The sequence below is a fragment of the Solanum verrucosum genome, unplaced genomic scaffold (genome assembly GCF_900185275.1).
Source record: "Solanum verrucosum unplaced genomic scaffold, falcon-dt-bn FXZP01000053.1, whole genome shotgun sequence".
Lineage (NCBI taxonomy): Eukaryota > Viridiplantae > Streptophyta > Magnoliopsida > Solanales > Solanaceae > Solanum > Solanum verrucosum.
In genome coordinates, this window is record NW_026020152.1 from 1158120 (window position 1) to 1181702 (window position 23583).

The 23583-nt window shown below is 33.0% G+C and overlaps 2 pseudogenes; one reads left to right on the plus strand and one right to left on the minus strand.

Moving 5' to 3' along the window:
* The first annotated feature begins 3489 nt into the window (after positions 1-3489).
* LOC125828200 (putative late blight resistance protein homolog R1A-3) lies at positions 3490-12061 on the plus strand (annotated as a pseudogene).
* Positions 12062-14513: 2452 nt separating this feature from the next.
* LOC125828122 (putative late blight resistance protein homolog R1A-3) lies at positions 14514-20263 on the minus strand (annotated as a pseudogene).
* Between the last annotated feature and the right edge of the window lie 3320 nt (positions 20264-23583).

Below are 23583 nucleotides of genomic sequence, written 5' to 3' on the forward strand. Positions count from 1 at the left end.
GACGGTGATTAAGTCGCCGCTAAATCTATGCATTTTGGCAACACTTGTCACTGAGGATTCATCTCTTTTTGTGGCGATAAGATAAGTTGTCACAAAAGCTCTAATTTCTTATAGTGCAACTGGAGGACTTCGCAAAGGGTTACCTATCTTAGTATTTTCATCCAAGCTCACTAATTAACTTCGGGGTTCTGATGAAATTTTATGTGTTAGTATTAGTATGATCACAATTCACTTCATCATTCCTAGCACTTTAAATTCTATTAAGCCTTTTACCTCTCCTAAGTCCCCCCCTCCCCCCCCCCCCGATCCCTACCCTGCACGCACCACCATATGGTACTACCTGTCATATCCATTCTACGCGCCTCTATCACCTGTCCTGACGACATCTCGACCTAGTCCCTATATATCATTTCTACAAACAAATATATTATTAGATAGATAAAATTATGTCAAATTTCGATAAAAAAAAATAAAAAAAGGATGTAACAGGAGTTCAATTGCTAAATGACAAATTAAGGGTCAAACTCATTTAAAAATCAGAACCTGTTATTTTATTCATTGGATATGCTAAGATATTAATATTGAAAATACCTAGTTGATCTACTAATTTGACTCTGTATAATCATACTCCTTGTGCCCATTATATCACACGTTCTCAAGTCGTTGAACCTCTATAAAATAAAAATAGTGTACAGCTAGTTATACTTTGTTATTTAATTTTACTATCATAATTGGCAGTGTGAAAGGCACCTTGTAAGATCCAGTTCTAGCGGTAAGTAAAATTAATAAATTGCAAATGATGATGCCACTTATAATTAATTTATACTTATCCTCCAATCATGGACTTAATTCAATTATTAAGCCAAAGTCATTATATAATCAAGTTATTCCTGTGAATTAGTTGTTGTTTGTTAATTTAAACATAGTATGTAGTCATATGAATTCTATATTTTAAATGCGGCCGGAACATAAATTTATCTACAAAAATTCACTCAAATTACAGTAGTAGTAGATTATTTTCTTAATTACGCAAATATAGGTCTATAGTTAACAAAAATGATTTATATATACATTACTTATTAGACGATTTAGACCTATATACATCATTTTATTAACGAGAGGTATATTCGCCCCTTTCCCAAAAAAGTTTGCAAGTAAATATCCCCAATCTAGTGTGTTGAGGCATATTGATGGTAAGGTATTTTCTTTGCATTTTTTTAATTTGCACATGATGTTTGATATCCTCATTGGAGCGGAGCCCGATTATTCTAATTACTCGGGGCTCGAACATGAGACATTTGGTTGAAGGTGGAGCAGTCCCACCATTGCACCACACCCATGTTGGTGCCACTATTTTATTTTCGGAAAAGGGTCAAAAATACCCTCGAATGATTCGAAATAGCTCATATATACCCTTTAATTATGTTTGGGATCAAAACTACTTTTGCCGTCTATGTTTTGAACCACAAATACCCTTGAAACGTTATATTTGCCATTAGAGTTGACATGACAGTCCACACAAGCAATCCAACATGGCAAAAATAAATTCCTTTCAATAATGTTGTTCTTCCTGGTTCATCCTTATCACAAAAAGAAAATCAAATATAATTCTTTCACTGTTCTTTTTTGAGTTGTTGTTCGGACTTTGAAATTCCAATTTCAAAGTGTGCTGGAGTTTGTTTGAGGTTGTAATTGTGTGTTGAAGGATCGAGTTCATTGTTTGAGATTTGGGGTCATAGATTCACAAAATCGATTTTTAGATTTTCGAACTTTTAAGAACTCTTTCATATTTTTATTTTTTTGAGATTTCAACTCAAATCTTCAAACTAAAAAATCAGTCGTTAAATGTCAATTTCCAACCTCAATTGCAATATTCAAGCAATTTTTAGTAACATTCAGTTAAATCTCTTCAAATTTTTGCACTTCAAAAACCCAAGAAAAGCTAGAAATTTCTCACCAACAAGCTTTCAAATGAGTAGCTATTTTCGAGTTTCAACACAAAAACAATGACTTCAAGAGTTTTTCAATATCTTTCAACCTTGAGAATTAAATTTTCACCCTCAGATTCGATGACATCAAAACCCAAACAATGAACTCGATCATTCAACACACAACTACTATCTCAAACGAACTTCAGCGCACTTCAAAATTGAAATTACAAAGTCCGAACAATAACTCAAACAAAAATAATGAAAGAACTATTTTTGATATTTTTTTAAGGGAAAAGGGACAAATATACCCCCGAACTATCGTAAATGGTATGTAGATACCCTCCGTCATACTTTTGGGACATTGGTGCCCATGCCATCCAAAAACTAGAGCATATAAGCCCTTCACTCTAACGAAAGACTAAATAGGGACACGTGGCACAATTTTATCCGTTGATCCGATATTTAATAAATGTCGGGTCGGTGGATAAGATTATGACACATGTATATCCGTTAGTATAAATGGTATATATGCTCTAGTTTTTGGACGACAAGGGCACCAATGTCCCAAAAGTATGACGAAGGATATTTGCATACCATTTACAATAGTTTGGGGTATATTTATCCTTTTCTTAATAAAAAAATTGTGATAGAGATGAACAAAGAAGAAGAACATAATTGAGAGGAAGAGATTTTTGCCATGTTGGACTGCCTAGGTGGACTGCCATGTCAGCACATATGTCAAATATAACGTTTTAAGGGTATATGTGATCTAAAACATAGACGGTAAGGGTAGTTTTGATCTAAACATAAATGAAGGGTATATATATATGAGCTATTTTGAATAGTTCAAGGGTAATTTTGACCATTTTCCATTTTATTTTTAATACGGAAAAGGGTCGTATTTGCCCTTGTACTCTCATAAAAGGGTTATATTTGCCCTTCATTATACTTTTTTGATATATTTACCCTTGCCATCCAACTGAAGATACATATTTGCCCTTAAACCGTTAAGTTTCATATCTCCACTTTTATCATCCTACGTCTACATAGCATGCCTACATAGACTTAGAATCAAAATTTATTTCTTTATTTGGTATCATATCAAAATTCATCTCAATTTATTTTATCTTACTGATGATGGATTCCCAAATTAAATTACACACTCATATATTTAGCGTTGAACGTAAAAAAGTATGTTAAAAATTTTCATATCATATGAAAAAGAGATGAATGATCTCCTTAATTAATAATATATAGCTTAGACAATTTTTTCATAAGAACTAAAAACATAATATCCAAATTGCCAAGAAACTACGTTATAATTAAATGTCGAATTGTGAGAGACTAATTAATGGTGTCCACTTGCAAATATATTTATGAAAATTATGGGCAAACAACTAGCATTATATTATATTTGTTAAATTATTGTTACCTAGCCGGTGCAATTAAAATTAGAATAAAGAAAGAGTTAACTTAAAATAATTCAAAAATAAAGTCAACTTAATTTTTCATTTTACCTTTGTTAATATATATACTGCAACTATCTTCTTCTCTTCTCTTATCTCATTTGTAATCCAATTTTGTAACATCGATCCAATGGCGGATGCTGTAGTGAATTTTCTCGTAGAGAATTTATTGCAGCTGTTAAGCGAAAATATAGATCTGATAAAAGGCGTAGACGACGAATTCAAAAATTTACTGGAAGAAGTGCAACGCCTAAAAGCATTCCTTGACGATGCTGCTAAATTCCACAGCGAGAGCAGTTTATGGGATCAATTGGTGAAAGAAATTCAAAAATTGGTACATAAATCTGAGGATACAATTGATAAATTTCTGGTTCAAGCGAAGCTTCATCGAGATAAGAATAAAGTTGGAAGATTCTTCGATGTCTCTCATATGGCAGTAGTTAGGGATCTTGCAGCTAATATTAAAGACATCCATGAGAAGGTGAAGAAACTTCGAGAAGATAACAAAGACTCATTCAAGCCTAAACCAATTCTTGACGTCCCTAAAAAACTCCACGAAGTAACACAGGTATGCTAAAATCAATCCACCGAAAAAAATCTTCCTGACAATGAATATTATTACATTTGCTTATTTCTTCAACTTCATGATCGGTCAAGCAGTACCATATAAATTGAAACAAAAGAGTAATTATGGATTCATAGTGTTTTTTTTTTTATATAAAATTTTTATTTCGCAAGACTTAAAAAGCTTACATATGTGAGTTCATGAATATAATTTAAAGACAAATACTTAAATATGACTGTTAATTTGATTTCAACTGACATTAAATTATTTAAAAGTTAAACAAATAAACATGCGCAATAAATCAGGTGTGAGACCCAACTAGTCAACTACTCTTCCCTCGTTTTTTTCCCCCAAATTTTCTGTTTTTCTCTATTTTAAAACCAATTTTGTTACTCTCTTAGTTTTGTTTTTATTTGGTCCGCTAAATATATTTTTTATTTTATTTGTTTAACAAATTAAAAGTAAATATTATTATTATTATTATTATTAAATAACTATATTATATATTAGTAGTAATATTTTTTAATGTTAGAAAATTGAAAAAAAAAATCCAATGTAAGAAAATTTGGGGAAAGTTTTTTCATGAGAAAATTTCCAATATAACATTCTCAAAAAGAAAAAAATTAAAATGATGTTAACATTAAGTGTATAGCTATAGGTGTTTAGAATTTTTTATCAAAGTAAGTCATTATATAAATCTTTTTTTTTCCCGCAAATTTACCACTAGATAGTGTCTAGTGGCCTTTTATTAAACATAAAAAATATCAATAGGGATAAGTGCAAGCAAGGGGGGCTAGGCCTTACCTTACTAATCCTAATGATGTGTCTACTACCTAACAAGCATGAAGAAAATAAGAGCTAGAGAGAACTAAGTATTTTCTGATCACCACAGAGTTTGTAATACACTGCATGATGATATTACAAATGAGTATGCTTAAATAATGTAAAAATATGCCAATCAAGAAGAAAGTTGAGTTATCAGCCTCAAACTTTCTATTGCAAACGCATGAATTAAAAAAGATTGATTGCCCATCAAAAGTAACTTGAAATATTTTTCTCTTGTCTTCTTCTTCAAACCTATCCAACAACACTTGATAATTCATACTTTCTTTATGGATTTATTGGATCTTGTTGAACCTATTGATACTGTCAAATGGTTCTGCTTTGTCTGTCGCATCGGTAGGTGCCTTGGAACAAACTCCTCAGTTATTTTACCGTCCCAACTATGTTGCCTTCCATGTGTCTTCTTTTTGCTTCTGTTGCTTCCACTTCTTTGTTGCCTAGGTGATATATCTCCTTCCCTAGCCACTCTATCAAAGCACATGTCCAGCATATCTTCCTCATCTTCATCAAGAGAATCCTCGCCAAAATCAAGCATATTGTCTTCCTCATTTTCATCAAGAAAATCCTCGCCCAAATCAATTGTATTTGACACTAAGACCCTTGACTCATTCTTCTTTGCAATCACACATTTAGGCACAAATACGGGAGCTTCTGGACTTAATTTACTATTCAAAGTAGGTGGTGAGACCTACTTTTCTTGGATCAAATCGTTGTCATTCTCTGTTAACTTTACTTGCTGTCCAGTAGTCTTCGATAAAGCATCAAAGCTATTCGAACATAATAGATCTCTTGAGGCATTACTAATATCTTGCCTCTTCTCACTATCATAAAAATTTCCAGTCGCACCCTTTTCACTATATGGAGAATTATTTTGACTAGTCGGGGAAAGGCTCCGATTACTAGTTGATATTTTGTGTGCAACCAGTGTCCAATTTTTAGTTGCATTCTTGGTTTCAACTTGCAAAACATGCTGCCCAGAATTTTCAGCATCTTCAACATCAGATGTATCCATTAGTTTGTGTCCTGAATCCATTATTTTTTTGCCTGAACCAACTCGCGGCGCATCAACCCCAACTCTTGGTGTTCCCCTTTTGTTTTCGGTCATTGTTTGAACACCAATATTACTTGTAACAACATTCATTGAGTGTGCACGATTTTACTCAGAAGGGACATCAACCAACTGCCTATCTAACGAAGTAGCTTTACTTTGATTGATATCTACAACCTTTCTTTTTTCATTTAGTATTTCTCTCGCATCACCTTGATACTTTTCACTATCAATAGTACCTTTTGTAGCAACTTCAATGGTATCATCAATTTGTTTGTTATTTTGATTTCTTTTTGAGATCAAACGACAACTATCTTCATCATGACCTTGGTGCTTACAATAATTGCAATACAAAGGTAGATTATCGTATACAATCTCCTGAAAAACTTCGATCAACTTACCAGATTTTCCATCTACAAACTGCAATCTTATACGATTTGGAAGCTTTTCCATTAGATCAAGTATAACCTTGACCCTAGCTGTGCTAGGTCTTGACTTGATTTGAGTAGCTTTATCTATAGCTATTGGTTTCCCAACTGCCGATGCTATAGACAACAAAGACTTCTTTGCAAATAAATCTGGAGATAAGTTTGGTAAAGAAATCCAAACCACAGCTAACGTCGTTTCCTCCTTAGGATTATATCCAATGGACCATGGAAAAACCCTACATTGGTGCTCCTCTCCATTGTAGAGAAGATAATTAACTGAGCGAGATAATGCTAGTACATAATCTTCATATTGATCAAATCTTGACAAAATTTGTCTTGGAGCAAGTAAGCCAATTAAACAATTGCCCTTGGTACCAAGATGTTTCGGTAAAATTGACCTTAATACCTTCAAATCTGGCGCACCATGGGATAATTTAAACACCACTGTTTGATGCAATCCCTCTTCAATCATAAAGTCTTGCCTTTCCTCCATTGAAAACGTGATAGTAGGTTCTCCATGAATTATTTCGATTGATTTTGCGATTGTTTTTTAGTTAATTAGGGCAGATTGTTTAGGATTTATAGTATTGGAATTGAAAAGGGTGGCGTATGTGGTGGTTTGGGGTGGTGGGGCGGGCTGGACAGCCTCAAAAGGAGGCCGTCCAGTGGTCGTAGCAGCCATGAGAGCTACGCAGCTGCTGGCTTAAAACCCTAGGTCAGCCGACTCTCAATTGTGTCATTATATAAATCAATTCACCAAAATAATATGTTTTTTTTGAAAATTTACAGAACTAGTATAAACGTATTCTTGAGTAACGTTTTAGGCTATATTTTATTTAAAAAAAATTGACGCGTAAAATATATGGGCTAACGGCGTTAAATAAAGAAACATTATTGGTGGTAACGTTTTAAGCATAAAACGTTATTGTCAAATCCGTTTTATGATTCATTATTCGGAGGCACATTTTATAGCTAAAATGTTACTCACAGTAACGTTTTCTTTAAAATTCAGACATAGTCTTTTAGTTTTCTTAGTACGTTTCTTCTTAATGTATCGGTTACTTTTTAACTGTTCATGGATTTTAGTTGTGTTAGTATCCTTTCAATTAGTTGTTGTAAGGTAACTTCAATCCAAGATACCAACAATGCACGGCGTTTATTTTTTCCGTTCTTGTCCCTTTTGAATAAGCTATGTTTGTGAGCATAACCATGTTCTATTGGATTTTTCTTGTGAAATCAAGTGACAAAAAAGGATAAAACAAAAAAATAATAGTGATGATTTTTCTTTCAATTTTCCGCCTAGTGTTCGATAAATTATAGTGATAAATTACCACCTCAAATTAATACCCTAGCGAGAGAAAATTACTCTTGAATTAGAAAATCAATATTATACATGTAGAGAATACTAATAAAAAGGAGAGTAAAGAACCAATAGGAAAATGAATATTTTTAATGACAACCATTATAGTGTCATTATAATGTCAATGATATTTGATCCATTAATTTGCAAATATAGTGAGTTGATCAAGTTTTCTAGCAGCTAGGCTTCTTGAATTATAGTGATAAATTAATTATATCTAGCATATGTGAAAATGTTTTATACAGTGGAGTTTATTGATTTTGATTTTGTACAGACATACATTTGAATTCCTATACATTTTGCTAAAAAATAGAATGTTTGTTGCCTTATTGACAATGACTTTTAGTTTTCTTAGGACGTTTCTTGTTAATGTATCGGTTATTGCCTTATTGACAATGGTTTTGTCATTAAAAATATTCATTTGTCTATTGGTTCTTTACTCTTTTTTTTCTTAGTATTCTCGACATGTATAATGTTGGTTTTCTAATTCAAGAGTAATTTTCTCTCGCTAGGATATTAATTTGAGGTGGTAATTTATCACTATAATTTATCGAACACTAGGCGGAAAATTGAAAGAAAAATCATCACTATTAATATTTATTTGTTTTATCCTTTTTTGTTCACTTGATTTTCACAAGAAAATTTCAATAGAACATGGTTATGCCCACAAACATAGCTTATTCAAAAGGGACAAGAACGTAAAAAATAAACGTCGTGCATTGTTGGTATCTTGGATTGAAGTTACCTTACAACAACGAATTGAAAGGATACTAACACAACTAAAATTCGTGAACAGTTAAAAAGTAACTAATATATTAACAAGAAACGCACTAAGCAAACTAAAAGACTGTCTGAATTTTAAAGAAACGTCACTGTGAGTAACGTTTTAGCTATAAATTGTGCCTCCGAGTAATGAATCATAAAACGTATTTGGCAGTAACGTTTTATGCTTAAAACGTTACCACCAATAACGTTTCTTCATTTAACGCCGTCAGCCCATATATTTTATGCGTCAGATTTTTTTAAAATAAAATATAGCCTAAAACGTTACTCAGGAATACGTTTATACTAGTTCTGTAAATTTTCAAGAAAACATATTATTTTGGTGAATTGATTTAAATAATGGCTTACTTTGGTCAAAAATTCGGTGTTTACACAGTACGAGTCTTAATTTAGGTGTCTAAGTGAAAAATGACGTCAACTTTAAGTGTATGTCAATGGGTTCAGCCTAATAATAATCATAATATTTTTGGTTTTTTTTAATGTATATAAACCTTAAATATTTGTGGAATTTAATAACAATTGTCGGTGTTTCACTATTTTTTAGGTATAAATTTAAAAGTGTTTGCATTAAAGATTTATTTTACTAAATTAATTTTATTAATTATGTTTTGAAATTTAAATTTAATAACTAGTACCTTATATAGTTATATAATGATAATAATAGTATTAATTATGTTTCTTCCATTGATGTGAAAATTTAAATTTAACTACTAGGACTTTATATAATCTTGAAGGATGCCTTGTTTTTAGAAAGTTGCTCTGGTGGTTCGCTTTGATTCCATTCAATATTTTCTTTTTGAAAAAAATAATTTTTTTTTTTTTTTTGAAAACAAAAAAATTTAGGAGTAGGTTGGTGGAAGGTGGTGCACGGGGGATTAAGTTCGAACAAAATTCGAATTCTATTATTTTTAAAACTTCAAAATAAGCTCTTAGAGTTTGAAATTTTACCTTCTCTACTTCATCAACTCCTTGGAAAGAATTTGTAGAATCTCCAAGCTTCCTTTGAGGTGGTTGCTTCAGCCACCTTCTCACACATGCCACTATCCAAGCATTGGTGGATGAGAATGTGGGCTTGTGTATCTCTTTTTCATGTCTTTATCAAGCATCTTATTCATTTTGGGACATAATTTTCTCATTGGCGGGTTTTGATACCCGTTGTCTACAATTTTCCAAACATTTTGAGAGCCTAGAATGACATTCTTTTTAGTTTATGTTTTAGCTCTCACACATTACAAACGATAGGCTACTCTTCATGCCGCTTGACATTGCAGTCATTTAGGTTCCATGAAATCAATTGCTGATTGTCATGTTTGCGAAGAGTTATATCGTATCATGGCATTGCATGAAGTTTAGAATTTTATAGTTACAATTGCAAAAATTAAGAATATTATCCGCTCTGGTTTCTAATGCAATCCATTTTTTATTATTATGTTAAAAAGGGTCCTTCTTTGGATGATGATGAAGTGGTTGGGTTTGATGAGGAAGCTAAGAAAGTGATCAAGCGACTTGTTGAAGGACCGGCGGAAAGTCTGGCTATTATCCCAGTGGTGGGTATGCCCGGACTTGGAAAAACTACACTGGCAAGAAAAATCTACAATGATTCTACACTTTCATTTGAATTTTTCAGCATCCTTTGGGTTTATGTCGGTCAGGAATACAAAATAAAGGATATTTATCTTAGGATTCTCAAACATTTCAAAAACAGCATAGACGAGTATCTCAATGAGGATGAGGGCACATTAGCTAAGGTAATAAGTGGTTTTATGAGTAAAGGAGGAAAATGTCTCATTGTTTTAGATGATGTGTGGGAAGCAAATGTCATTGATCACGTAAAGAAAGTTTTCCCAGAAAACAAAAAGGGGCATCGAATCATGATGAGCACGCGTGACGGATATCTAGCTGCTTATGCCAATCCAGATCCTCATAATCTGAAATTCTTGACTCCAGAAGAAAGTTTTGAGTTGTTGGTAAAGAGAATTTTTGGCAAGGGAAGTTGCCCTGATGAATTAAAAGAAGTTGGAAAAAGAATTGCAGGAAACTGTGGTGGAGTACCACTTGTTGTAGTGGTAATTGCAGGAGCATTAGCAGGTCGTTCGAATACAACTGAATGGGAAGTAGTTGAGAGAAATGTGGCACAACATGCTTTTAGCGAGAATAAAAATTGTGGTGTATTTGTAGAGATGAGTTACGATCGTTTGTCTCAAGAAATGCAGACGTGCTTTTTATATTCTGGTATCTTTCCTCGGGGCTTTGATATCCCTGCTTGGAAATTGATTCGCCTGTGGATTGCGGAAGGGTTAATAAAGCCCCAGCAGTCATCCACTCTTGAGGAGATAGCAGAGCGTCATTTGAATGATCTTGTTCATAGGAATTTAGTGATACTGTTGCAGAAGAGGTCTGATGGTCAAATAAAGACATGTCGTCTTCACGACATGTTACATGAGTTTTGCAGAACAAAGGCTGCTAACAAATGGCTTTTTCAAGAAATATGTACAACAGTTGATAACACTGTTCCTTCTATACAGGACTCAGATACTTGCCGTCGATTGTGTATTCAACCATCTACTCTGAATGACTTTCTCTCCACAAAACCTTCTGCAGAACATGTCAGATCTTTCTAATGTTTTTCCTCAAAACAAAAACAAACTGACTTGTCTCCTAATAACATCAAACTCATTCACAAAGCATTTCCACTTATGAGAGTCTTGGATGTTGAATCTCTCAAATTTCTTTTCTCCAAAGACTTTAACAATTTATTTCATTTGAGGTATATTGCTATCTCAGGTGACTTTAAGGCCCTCCCTCCGACCTTTGGTAAATTCTGGAATTTACAAACTCTTATACTTAATACAAGTACCTCAGAGCCCACTCTTGACGTAAAAGCAGACATATGGAACATGTTACAGTTGAGGCATCTGCACACCAGCATACCTGCAAAATTGCCATCCCCGACTGTCACAACAGGTAAACCTTCTTCTCTACAAACTCTTTCTATGGTTGCACCAGAAAGTTGCAAGAAAGATGTGCTGGCAAAGGTGTGTCATCTAAAAAAATTGAGCATTCGAGGGCAAATGGCGGCCTTTCTTGAATCCAGGGGTGGAATCAGCAATCTTGAAGAGCTAAAGAGCCTGGAACATTTGAAACTGTTGAATGATGTTCTTTACATGAATAAAACAGTTCAACTTCCTTCAGCATTCTTCAGACTTGTACGTACAGTAAAGAAGTTAACTTTGGCAAACACAAGGTTTGCATGGAGTGAGGCAGAAAAATTAGTACAATTGGAATCCCTTGAGGTTCTAAAGTTGAAAGAAAATGCATTCATGGGTGATACTTGGAAGCCAGAGTAGGAGGTTTTAGCAAACTCCGAGTATTGTGGATCGAGAGGGCAGAGTTAGAAACTTGGGAGGCATCGAATCTTAACTACCCCATCCTTAGGAACCTCGTTCTTGTCTCTTGTGATAAGCTCGACGCTGTACCAGTTGAGCTGGCTAATATACCTAATTTTCGCGAGATGAAGTTGGAGAACACAATCAAAGCAGTCGAATCTGCAAAATATATACTGAAACTTAAGAAGTCTCAAGAAATAATATTCAAGCTCAGCATATTCCCTCCTGAATCTGAATCCAAGGCCACATAGTAAAGTTGAAAGGTTAGTCAAATTCATTTGTATTATAGTATGGCTATATATCTTTGTTTCCATTTGGCATACATTTTCCATGACTCCATCTATCTCTATACGTGTCTAATTCCTTTCCTTACATTCTGAATGTACTCTGCTCTTCTTTTTATCTGCAACACTTTTCCTCTCTTTGTTTCCCTGTTGTTCTTAAACCAATTTTCCTCCATTCTGCAGTAGAGCATCGGGATTTCAATCTGGGGTCATGTGTATGATGTTGCGGCATTTCATGTTTTCTGTGGTCCAGTCACCTGATAAAATTGTTCCAATAAAGAAAACATGTTTGCCTTTTGTGATTTGTAATATGTTAAATAAATGGAGTTGTTTTTTTCGAGTTTCTGATCATTTGGAGTGTTTTCTTTTTCAATTGTAAGCCTGTTTGCTTCTTTCACTATTCTGTTGTATTTGATTTGTTTCAGTGTAAAACAGTTGCTTTTATCTTTCAATAAAGTGTTGTGTGTTTTGTTTACAACTTCTAGTTATTTCTGACTTGGAAGGTTACAAGTTCAAAATACAAATGTGCTTTGGGATCTTTCCATAAGATTAGTTCAGACAAAAGAAATATTCAAATTATCCTCCGATATTCCACGTAGTGAAACTTGCTCTACTTCTATCAGTTGTCACTGCATCCATTTGAAAGAGATTTGATAATACTTCTAAAGCATAATACATAAATATGACCTTTAACATGGCCTTATTTCACATTTATATTCTCCAACTTTGAGTATGCACAAGTTAAATAGAGGGCCGTCTTAATCACTAGGCTACTAAAGCCATCGCTTGGGGCCCCATATTTTTAAGGGCCTCCAATTTTTAAAAAAATTACTTATACATATTATTTTAATAAATATTATATGTAGTTTTAAATTTTAACAAAAATGTAAGAAGTATTAAAAAAAATAATCCGAAATGACAGTTAGTTTTCTCACTTTTTTCTAAGGGAATGTAACATTTTTGGGAATAATTTCCGTAAGTGGGGAATTCTGTTTCCTTATTTTATCTCCTAAAAGTTTGACCCTATTTTACTATTTATCTTATACTCATCTTTTTTCTTCTCTATTTTAGTATTTTAATTTTCAATATTATACTCTCTCCTACAATTTTTTTTTGGATTTATTGTTGCTTACAAGTTACAAAAGAACAAAATTTGCTTTTGGGTGTCTTCAAAATCTCAAGAAGTGCAACAAACAATCATTATATTGAAGGAACACAACACTATTTCGATATTGTTATATCAACTTATCAAATTCATGAGCCAAGTTTTATTATCTTACTTTATAGTTTTTCTTGAAAATTTGTTAACATTATTGTTGATATTCCTAGTTCATATGTATATATATTCTTGTTTTAGTTATTCTAAGAGAAATAATACAAGTATAAGATAATGATCTAATGAAAATACTCAATCAAATAAAAAGACTTGATTCTTTTCCTAATGCATATATTGCATATAGAATAAAGTTAACAATTTTGTAACCATTGCCTCGGTCGAAAGAAGTTTTTCTAAACTAAAATTGATAAAATCTTATCTAAGATCAACCTATGTCTCATGAGATATTGAATGAATTAGCTATATCATCAATTGAAAAGGAATTACTAGAACAAATCGATTATAAAACAGTAATTAATGACTTTGCATCTAAAATGCTAGAAAAGTAGATTTTAAATAAAAGTATATATGATAAAAAAAAATTAGAAAAAGAATTTTAAAAAAATATTAAGGCCCCTCTTTAAGGTTTGGCTTAAGGCCCCAATCTTGTTGAGTCGGCCCTGGTTAGACACTTAAACTTGTATAAAATTGAACAAGTAGACACATGAGTCCTATGTGGCATAATACACACAAAACACCACGTAGGACGCAAATTGCCATGTAGGATGCCACGTAGGACACGTGTGCCTATTTGCTCAATTTTATGGTCTTTCACTTGAGAAGAAGGATGCAAATTGCCATGCTTGATACCTGATTTTCTTAAAACACTACGTACACCGTAGTTAATGTAAACAACCTCTTATATCACTATCAAACCACTCATACGTACACTCTATTTTTCTTTACAAACTATTTTCTCCCTCACTGTCTGTTAACTGCTCTCAATTCTATATAATTCCTTCTAAATATTATCCGCTCTGTTTTCTAGTGCATTCTGCTTGATTATTATGTTAAAAAGGGTCCTCCTTTGAAGGATGATGAAGTGTTTGGGTTTGATGAGGAAGCTAACAAAGTGATCAAGCGACTTGTTGAAGGACCAGCGGAAAGTCTGGATATTATCCCACTGGTGGGTATGCCCGGACATGGAAAAACTACACTGGCAGGAAAAATCTACAATTATTCTACACTTACATTTGAATTTTATCAAATCCACACAAAGGGGGAACTCTAAATGCAACATATGTCAAAATGACAATACTCCAGTTAGCTATTTGTCTGATGACCCCTGGCTTCCAGCAAGCTCAATGTCCAAGTTCTCTCCTGCAGAAAAGGAGGAATTTTCTTAGTAAATGGAAAAAAAGAAACGAAAAGAGGAAAACTGTGGCGGCTAGGTTTCAAATAAATCATTCACAAGAATCCGTACAGTATAGCACATGGATTGAACAAACTCCCCTTGATCAGTTAACTCACAAATGATCGTGATGCACCAGACACCAGAAAACTTTGCTACAGTAGCTTAAATGTTCCAACTAGTCTGATACCATCCGTGTGTTAGGGTTTTGCCTTGATTTTCTTATCATAATTTAAGATTTATTTTTCCTTAAAGAAAAGACAAAACATTACCATAAATGTTTTTACTTTTCTTGAAAGGAAAATATAATATTCTTTCATATTTGGTTTATTCTCTCCTTTTATGACTCTTTTTCTAGTAAGAAAAAGTTTTAGGACTCTATAAATATAGGTTTGTTTCTTCTATCACAATAACAATAACATCCACAATGTAGACGTTTAAGAGTTTAGTTTATGGGAAGATTTATTCTCTCAAAAGTTTATAATATTTTTCTTTTATATTAGTTTTCATATAATAATATTATGTTTTTAGTATAAGTTTTTGTTATCTGATTTATCAACTATATGATTTGCAAATTGTAAGTTTCTGCATGACGCCCAATCACCCTTCATAACCCAACACCGTGCCCCTCTAGTCTCAACTTGAACCATCTAACCAAGTCAAAAGTATAATACCAACTTAACCAAATCCTAAAACATGAATTAGAACACAAATACTAAAAATGAAGGGTCAGGTTATTACAAGAACATGCATTTCACTTGAAATTTTGTTTTGAAATTTTTTGTGAGTGAAAGAAAAATTGGTTGAAAACCAGATTTTCGTACAGATTCATAATTTGAACTTCAGAACCTTCCAATTCAAAAATACTATAATGAACTAGGACTCATAATGATTCCAAGTGGGAAATAAGGCAAACATTTTATTTGTTCGGAATAACAGATTAGTAGCACAGACTCTTCACTTTTGATGCTGTACCCGCGTCAGATTCTCCAAAAATACACTAATTTTAGATAATACAACACACACCCGTTAACAATTTTGAAGAATCCAAGCAACATAGATCTTTCAACACATGAGCCATAAAGGCGCAAACTATTATACAACAACAACATATGAAAAGCAACAAACACTTCCACAAAAATGAAACAAAGCAAATACAACAAAAACAGAATAAAAGGTGCAAACAATTATACAAATAAAAAAACACACACACATGAAACCAGGATCCCAACAAGGTCAATGTCTCGATCCTCTCGGCTCTCCTGCAGAAATGAGCAACATAGTAAATAAATTTATGTTGGAATAAAAGGAAGTCTTTTCTAGTCTGAATCCTGGTTGAATTGAACCATTCACACAAGTAATAATAGAGTGCAATTCAGAACAATTAAAGTTTTTATCGACACGACCAATAGAGATTTAATCATGTCAATATAACATGAATTTGACTAACCTTTCAACCTTCAGGAGGGAATATGGTGAGCTTGAACTTCGGTTTCTTGCTTTCTATCTCTTTTGCAGATTTGACTGCTTCTTTGCTATTGTCCAGTCTCATCTCTTGAAAGTTATGTATATCAGCCAATCCAAGTGGCACAGCCTTGAGTTTATCACATGAGATAAGAACAAGGTGCCGAAGTATTGGGAAATTAAGACTTGATGCCTTCCAAGATTCTAAGTCTGACCTTTCAATCCACAGCACCTGGAGCGCGCTAAAACCTCCTATCTCCGGTTTCCAAGAGTCACCTATGAATGCATTTTCCTTCAACTTTAGGACTTCCAGGTGTTCCAACTGTGCCAATTTATTTGCATCGCTCCAAGAAAACCTTGTGTTTACCAAAGTTAACTTCTTCACTGTCCGTACGAGTCTGAAGAATGCTGGAGGAAGGTGAATTGCTTTATTTATGTCAAGAACATCATTTAACAGCTTCAAATGTTCCAGGCATTTTAGTTCTTCAAGATTGCTGATTCCACCTTTGGGTTCAAGAAAAGATGCCATTTGCCCTCGAATGCTCAATTTTTTCAGAAGACAAGCCTTTGCTAGTACATCTTTCTTGCAACTTTCTGGCGCGACCATAGAAAGAGTTTGTAGACAAGAAGTTTTACCAGTCGTGGTAGCAGGTGCTGGTAATTTTGCAGGTATGTTGGTGTGGAAATGCCTTAACTGTAACAAGTTCCATATGTCAGCTTTTACTTCAAGGGTGGACTCCGAGGTACTTGTATTGATTACTAGAGTTTGTAAATTCCAAAATTTACCGAAGGACGGAGGAAGGGACTTGAATTCACCTGAGATGGCAACATACCTCAAATGATATAACTGGTTAAAATCTTTGGAGAAAAGAAATTTGACGGGTTCAACATCCAAGACTCTGATAAGTGTAAATGCTTTGTGGATGTGTTTGATGTCATTAGGAGGCAAGTCAATTTGTTTTTGTTCTGAGGAAAAACAATAGAAAGATCTGACATGTTCTGCAATAGGCTTATCGAGGAGAAACTGATTCATAATAGAGGGCTGAATGCACAACCGACGACAAGTATCTTTGTCTTGAATGGAAGGAATAGCTTGATCAGATGTCAGATGCATTTGCTGAAAAAGCCATTTGTTACTAGCCTCAGTTCTGCAGAACTCATGCAGCATGTCGTGAAGACGACATATTTTTATTTGACCATCAGACTTCTTTCGCATCAATATCACTAAATTTCTATTGACAAGATCATTCAAATAAAACTCAGCAATCTCCTCAGGAGTGTATGTCTGTTGAGGCTTTATTAACCCTTCCGCTATCCACAAACGAATCAATTTCCAAGAAGGGATATCAAAGCCTCGAGGAAAGACACCGCAGTATAAAAAGCACGTCTGTACTTCTTGAGGCAAACGATTGTAACTCATCTCTACAAATTTCAAGCAGCCCGCTTGAGTGTTTTTATAAAAATGCTCTGCCACATTTTTCTGAACTCTTATCCAATCATTTGTATTCGGACGACCTCTTAACGCTCCTGCAATTACCACTACAGCAAGTGGTACTCCACCACAGTTTCCTGCAATTTTTTTTCCAAGTTCAACTAATTCATCAGGACAACTTCCCTTGCCAAAAACTCTCTTTTCCAACAATTCAAAACTTTCTTTTCCATTCAAGAATTTCAGATCATGAGGTTCTGTATTGGCATAAGTAGCTAGATATCTATCACGCGTGGTCATCATGATTCGATGACCCTTTTTGTTTTCTGCGAAAACTTTCTTTACATGATCAATGACATTTGGTTCCCACACATCATCTAAAACAATGAGACATCTTCCTCCTTTATTTATAAAATCACTTATTACCTTAGCTAATGTATCCACATCATCATTGAGATGATCTTCTATGCTTTTTTTGAAGCATTTGAGAATCCTAAGATAAATATCCTTTATTTTGTATTCCTGACCGACGTAAACCCAAGGGATGCTGAAAAATTCATATGAAAGCTTAGGATCATTATAGATCTTTCTTGCCAGTGTAGTTTTTCCAAGTCCTGGCATTCCCACCACTGGGATAATATCCAGACTCTCCGCCGGTCCTTCAACAAGTCGCTTGATCACTTTGCTAGCTTCGTCATCAAACCCGACTACTTCATCATTCTCCAAGGAAGGACCCTTTTGAACATATTGATCAAATGAATCACATCAGAAAACAGAATGGCTGATCTTCACAAGTTGTATATAACATTTTAAAATGCTCGTTTTATCCTTAATGAGATGATGATTTATAACCACACTAGCATCTATCACTTGTTTTAGACCCTATGTTTCACAAGTCTTTCTTTATTTCTTAAACTCTATGTCAAGTCAAACAACATCACATAAATTGAGACAGTGGCGCAGTAATAATTATATTACCTGCATTGGAATATGTTTACAAAATTATTGTTACATGTTATTGTCATGACTTTAACACTTGCATTCTCTCTATTACTGCGACTGTTGGCACAGAGTTAGCCGATGCTTATTCCCGAGATACCATCATTACTTCTTCTTCGGAAAAAGAAGTTCACGACCCGTATAAATATGTATTCAGAGTTTTGATTACGAATAATAAAATTAATGTTCCTAAACATCATGATGGTTTTTTGTGATATGAATTATATTAATACCAATGTTATAACATGTTTATTACTATAAGTTCTTTATAAAGAAAACAACCAGACAATTTCATATCGATTTTAATTATTTTGCATAAACACAAATAATAGAGAATAATAATAATAATAATAATAATAATAATAATAATAATAATAATAATAATTATTATTATTATTATTATTATTATTATTATTATTATTATTATTATTATTATTATTATTTCCTAGTTATTATAGTCCAACTCTTGTTTGCTTGTGACAAGTGATATATGTGGTTACCAATGTGAAGAGATGATATTTGTGGACACATTGATTGCCTAGTCTTTTTGGGGTGGGGGTGGAGGGAATATTTTGACTCACAATTATTGGCACTAGTATTTTAAAATTTCTGTTTATTTTACAAAAAAAAAAAAAAAAATCCAAAATTTATAATTATACTAGTTAGGAAAAATGATGTATTCAATATTTGTTCACTTTTATTTTTACTGTTAATTAAATAATTTTAAATTTTGATTTAAAATAAAAAAATATCTGATAAATATTATTAATATTCATAAATTTCATTCCCTTTTTTTTTTGAAAACTTAATGTGAGGGGACCATTAGAATGTTTATGATTGAATATTTTTTTTCATTAATCATTGATTTTTTACTCAAAATATTTATACACTTTACACAAATAAATGTGATATTTAAAGTAATGAAACTATAACTAAAACCACTCCATGAATTTAAAATTAATGTAAAGGGAGTCTCATAATTTCAAAAAAAAAAAAAAAAAAAAAAACCTTTAAAAACTTTTTCTAAATATACCCTTGTTAAAATTCTATAAATCGGTAGATACAAATTATATTATTGGATCTTCTGTTATTATATTAAAATTTTATTAATGCGTAATACAAATAATATAATCATATGAATTGTGTCAAGACACACTAACATATTTTTTCTGTCCCAATTTATATAATTTACTTTCCCTTTTAGTTAATCTCAAATAGATTTATAGCTACACAATTATGTACTACTATTTATTTTAGACTACAAGTTCATAAGTCTTTTCTTAAATTCCGCATTAAATCAAACTAACTCATTGAATTGAAAGTAAACAATACCTGTTCCTGGACACCTTTTTTAGGGAGCTCAAGAACTGGTCTAGGCTGAAAAGCTTGTTGATTATTTTCTCGAAGCTTTTTCACCTTATCATGAATCCCTTTAATCTCAGTTGCAAGATCCCTAACAATACCGATATGATTCACTTTATCAAAAAATCTTCCAACTTTACCCTTTTCTCGATGCTGTTTTGATTGAACCAGAAATTTATCAATTACATCTTCAGCTTTATGTACTGTTTTTTGAATATCTTTAACCAATTGATCCCATTGTTTGCTATCGCTGTGGTATTTCGAAGCATCGTCAAGGAACGCTTTTAGGCGTTGAACTTCTTCCAATAAATTATTGAATTCATCATCTGCTCCTTTAATTAACGCCACATTTTCGCTTAATAGCTGCAGCAAATTCTCCACCAGAAAGTTCACCACTGTATCTGCCATTTCTCCTTGTTGATTAAGAAATACCAGAGGATAATTTTAAAGAGAACAAGTTTTTTTTTATTCAGCTAATGGCGATGAGCTGTTCAGGTTTTCAGTATATAAAGTGCAATATGCGGAAAACGATTTTTTTTTTTATTTATAGTTGACTGAATTGTTTAATTAGTCTTTGTGGTTATTCTATTTTATTCGGAGCGTCACTCTCGAATAGGTCCTTCAGTGTGCGTTTTGGGTTTAGTCTGAACTCCAATGTGGGCTCCGGATATTCGGGTGAAAAATCAAAAAAATAATTCTAAAAGGTATGATATAATATAGGGAAAATTACGTGGATAAGCAAACATATACAAGTTAATTAGCTGACATAGCTATAGTTTTCATTAATTACCACTTGTAGCTTAATTTTAACTATAATTACGTGCACCTTTCTCCTCTCTTCCTCTCTCTTGCTTCTCTCCTCTCTCCTCTCTTATACATATACAAATACAAATTATACATATACACACAAAATTATATGACAGATATACAAATACAATTCACCTCTCTTTCACTTTAAGCCCTCTCTCCTCCCTCTCTCAATCTCAATCGTCTCTCTCCTCCCCAATCTCGCTCACCAGATATACAAATATATATGTATACCAATTACATATATACAATTATCTGACAGATATACATATACAATTTGACATATATACATATACAATTTGCCTATCTTCACTCTCCTCCCTCTCCCAATATCGCTCGCCTCTCTACTCCCTCTCTCAGCATCGCTCTCCTCTCTCCTCTCTCTAACACGTAGCTACGAATCATAATTAGCAAATTATATATAGCTATAAGCCTAATTAAATTTATTTTAATAGCTATTTACGAATTTTTCTCAATAATATATTCTTGTTATAAAAGTAGATCACATATATTTTTTAAGAAAATAATCAAATATGGTATTTAATTTATTGACTGAAATGACATAAATATGAGTCTTTTCTCAAAGTTTGATGACATATTTGAGCATTTTCCCTTTTAAAAAAGAAGATTTCATTAATGATGAGGTTGAATCATAATTGACCACGTGTAAAAAATGATTTTGCAAAATTGAAATTGTTATCAATTACAAATAATGACATGGCAAATAAAAATAACATAGATGAACTAAACTTTTTAACTGATGTAATATTTGAGTTTTTCCCTTTATTTTTTATTGTTACATAAATTAGGTAAAAGAAAAAGTAAAAACAAATTCACGTGTGGAAACGATGAAATATATTCATATTTTTTAAAAATAAGATTAATAAAATTAATTTAAAGTTATTTTTTTCCACTTTCGTTACATTTCGTTAGAATAAAAATAATGTGTAAATTATTTTTATAATGAAAAATATATCAAACTCTAAATCGTAAAGTTGAATGGATATATTATGTCCTCAACAATGTGGAAATTAGTTTCATGGATACCATTAGTCTAGTGGGTGACGGCTTTTCGATGTTAAGGTAGTTTCTTTGCAATTTCGATATGTATATATATTTATATTTTTCTGTGGACTGTCTCTATTGTTTGTATTAGTTGACCCAATAGGACAAGACACTTTGTGATAATCGTAAATTATACATGTATGATAATCCAAAGTTTCTAAATGGCTAAACCAAGTAATATTTCTACATCTTAATGATCGTTTGGTAGCTGATTAGAGTTACATAGGTATAAGTAATGTAGAGAATAGTTATGAGTGGATTATGTATTATTTTATGTAGATATTAGTTTGGCAAAGATTAGTTATTTATGTATTAGTTATACATGTATTAATTATTACATTTTTTTATTGTATATAAAATAATACGAACATTCTCATAATTTATAAATATATTATTTATGTGGATATCTAAATTGTCAACCAAGTGTTGTATTAATTATATACATGAATAACTTATCTATCAAGTGCTGTATAAATTATACGAAAATAAATAACATATTTCTTATCTAACTACCAAATTACGAGCCCAAACCTTTAGTTGGAATTTGGATATAAATTTAGTTAAAATTAATTAAGAGTTTTTAAGGACATGTATAATGTAGCTAAAATTTGTTGGAACACTTTCTGATTGTGATACGGTTATAATAGTGGAGATCGACTTTTAGTTTGATCTATGAGATGCACGTAGGAGTTAATGATAAGTTAGAAGTGTAACATCTCGCACCTAGAAACGACTATAAAGCGTTTAAAATATGAAAATATTGATTTTTAAGAAAGAATAAGGAAATCTGGAAATTTTGTCTAAGTTAAGAAAGTGAGTTTTGGCCTTTTTCAAACGGCCGTAAATCCTAGCTCAGGGTGAGTTAGGAGAATATCTGGATATGGTTGGAAATATCTTGGAGAGATCTTTCCAACACCTCCAATGTTGCGCGATTTCGACATCATATGAGTGAGTTATGTCCTTTGGAAGTTGGGCTGTTGGAATACGGAATTGTCTAATCCGGATTTTTGAAGGGCGATTCAGTCTTTTCCTTACCTAATTACTCTAATTCGTTTTTAGGAGATTAATTGCGGTAAAACCAGACTTTATTCAGTTTAGAAAATTAGAATTTACGCTTAGGGCTTGGAGAAAAGAGAAAGGAAGAAAGAAAGGGAGAAAAGCCAAGATTTCGCCAAGAACGTCAAGTGTTTGGAGTGGAATTCGTCGGGGTGATCCCTATTAAGGTATGTGAGATATTTTCGTGTTGGGTTAGTTTACCCACACACCAACTTGTTCAATTCAGCAAAGATTGGAGTTGTTTGAATGTTAAGAAAGTGAAGTTCTTGAAGAACATTGTTGAATTCTTGTTGGTTGATTGCTAAATGCCTAGTATTGATTTGATTCATGTTTCCAGGTTGTTTTTCGATTAAATCTATTGGGTATGGAGGGTACTAATGATCCTAAGTGTTTGGGGAAAGAACCATTGAAGTTAGGAGGATTTAGAGTTGAAAATCGGAGAAGAAAAATCGTCAAAACCTGGGGAAGGGGGATGGGGCGCCGCGCCAGCCAGTGCGCCCCAAAAGGGACTCTGAAGTCCACCCCTTGGGGTGACACGCCAGCCAGCGCGCCCCAGCAGTCTCTCTGACGTTTGAGGGCTGGCGCCCCGCGCCTCTCAGAGCGCCAGGGACGCCAGTTCTCCCCATTCTTCCCCACCTTCTCGTACTTGTTTCTAAGTGATGTACCTATGTTTCCTAGTCAATTTCAACACTCTAAAGTACATCTAAAGATCATGAAATCATCCATAAACATGAGATCATGAACCTTGAATCCATAATTCAATTCAAGGAAAATTAAGTTCAAAGTCAAAGAAGTTAAGA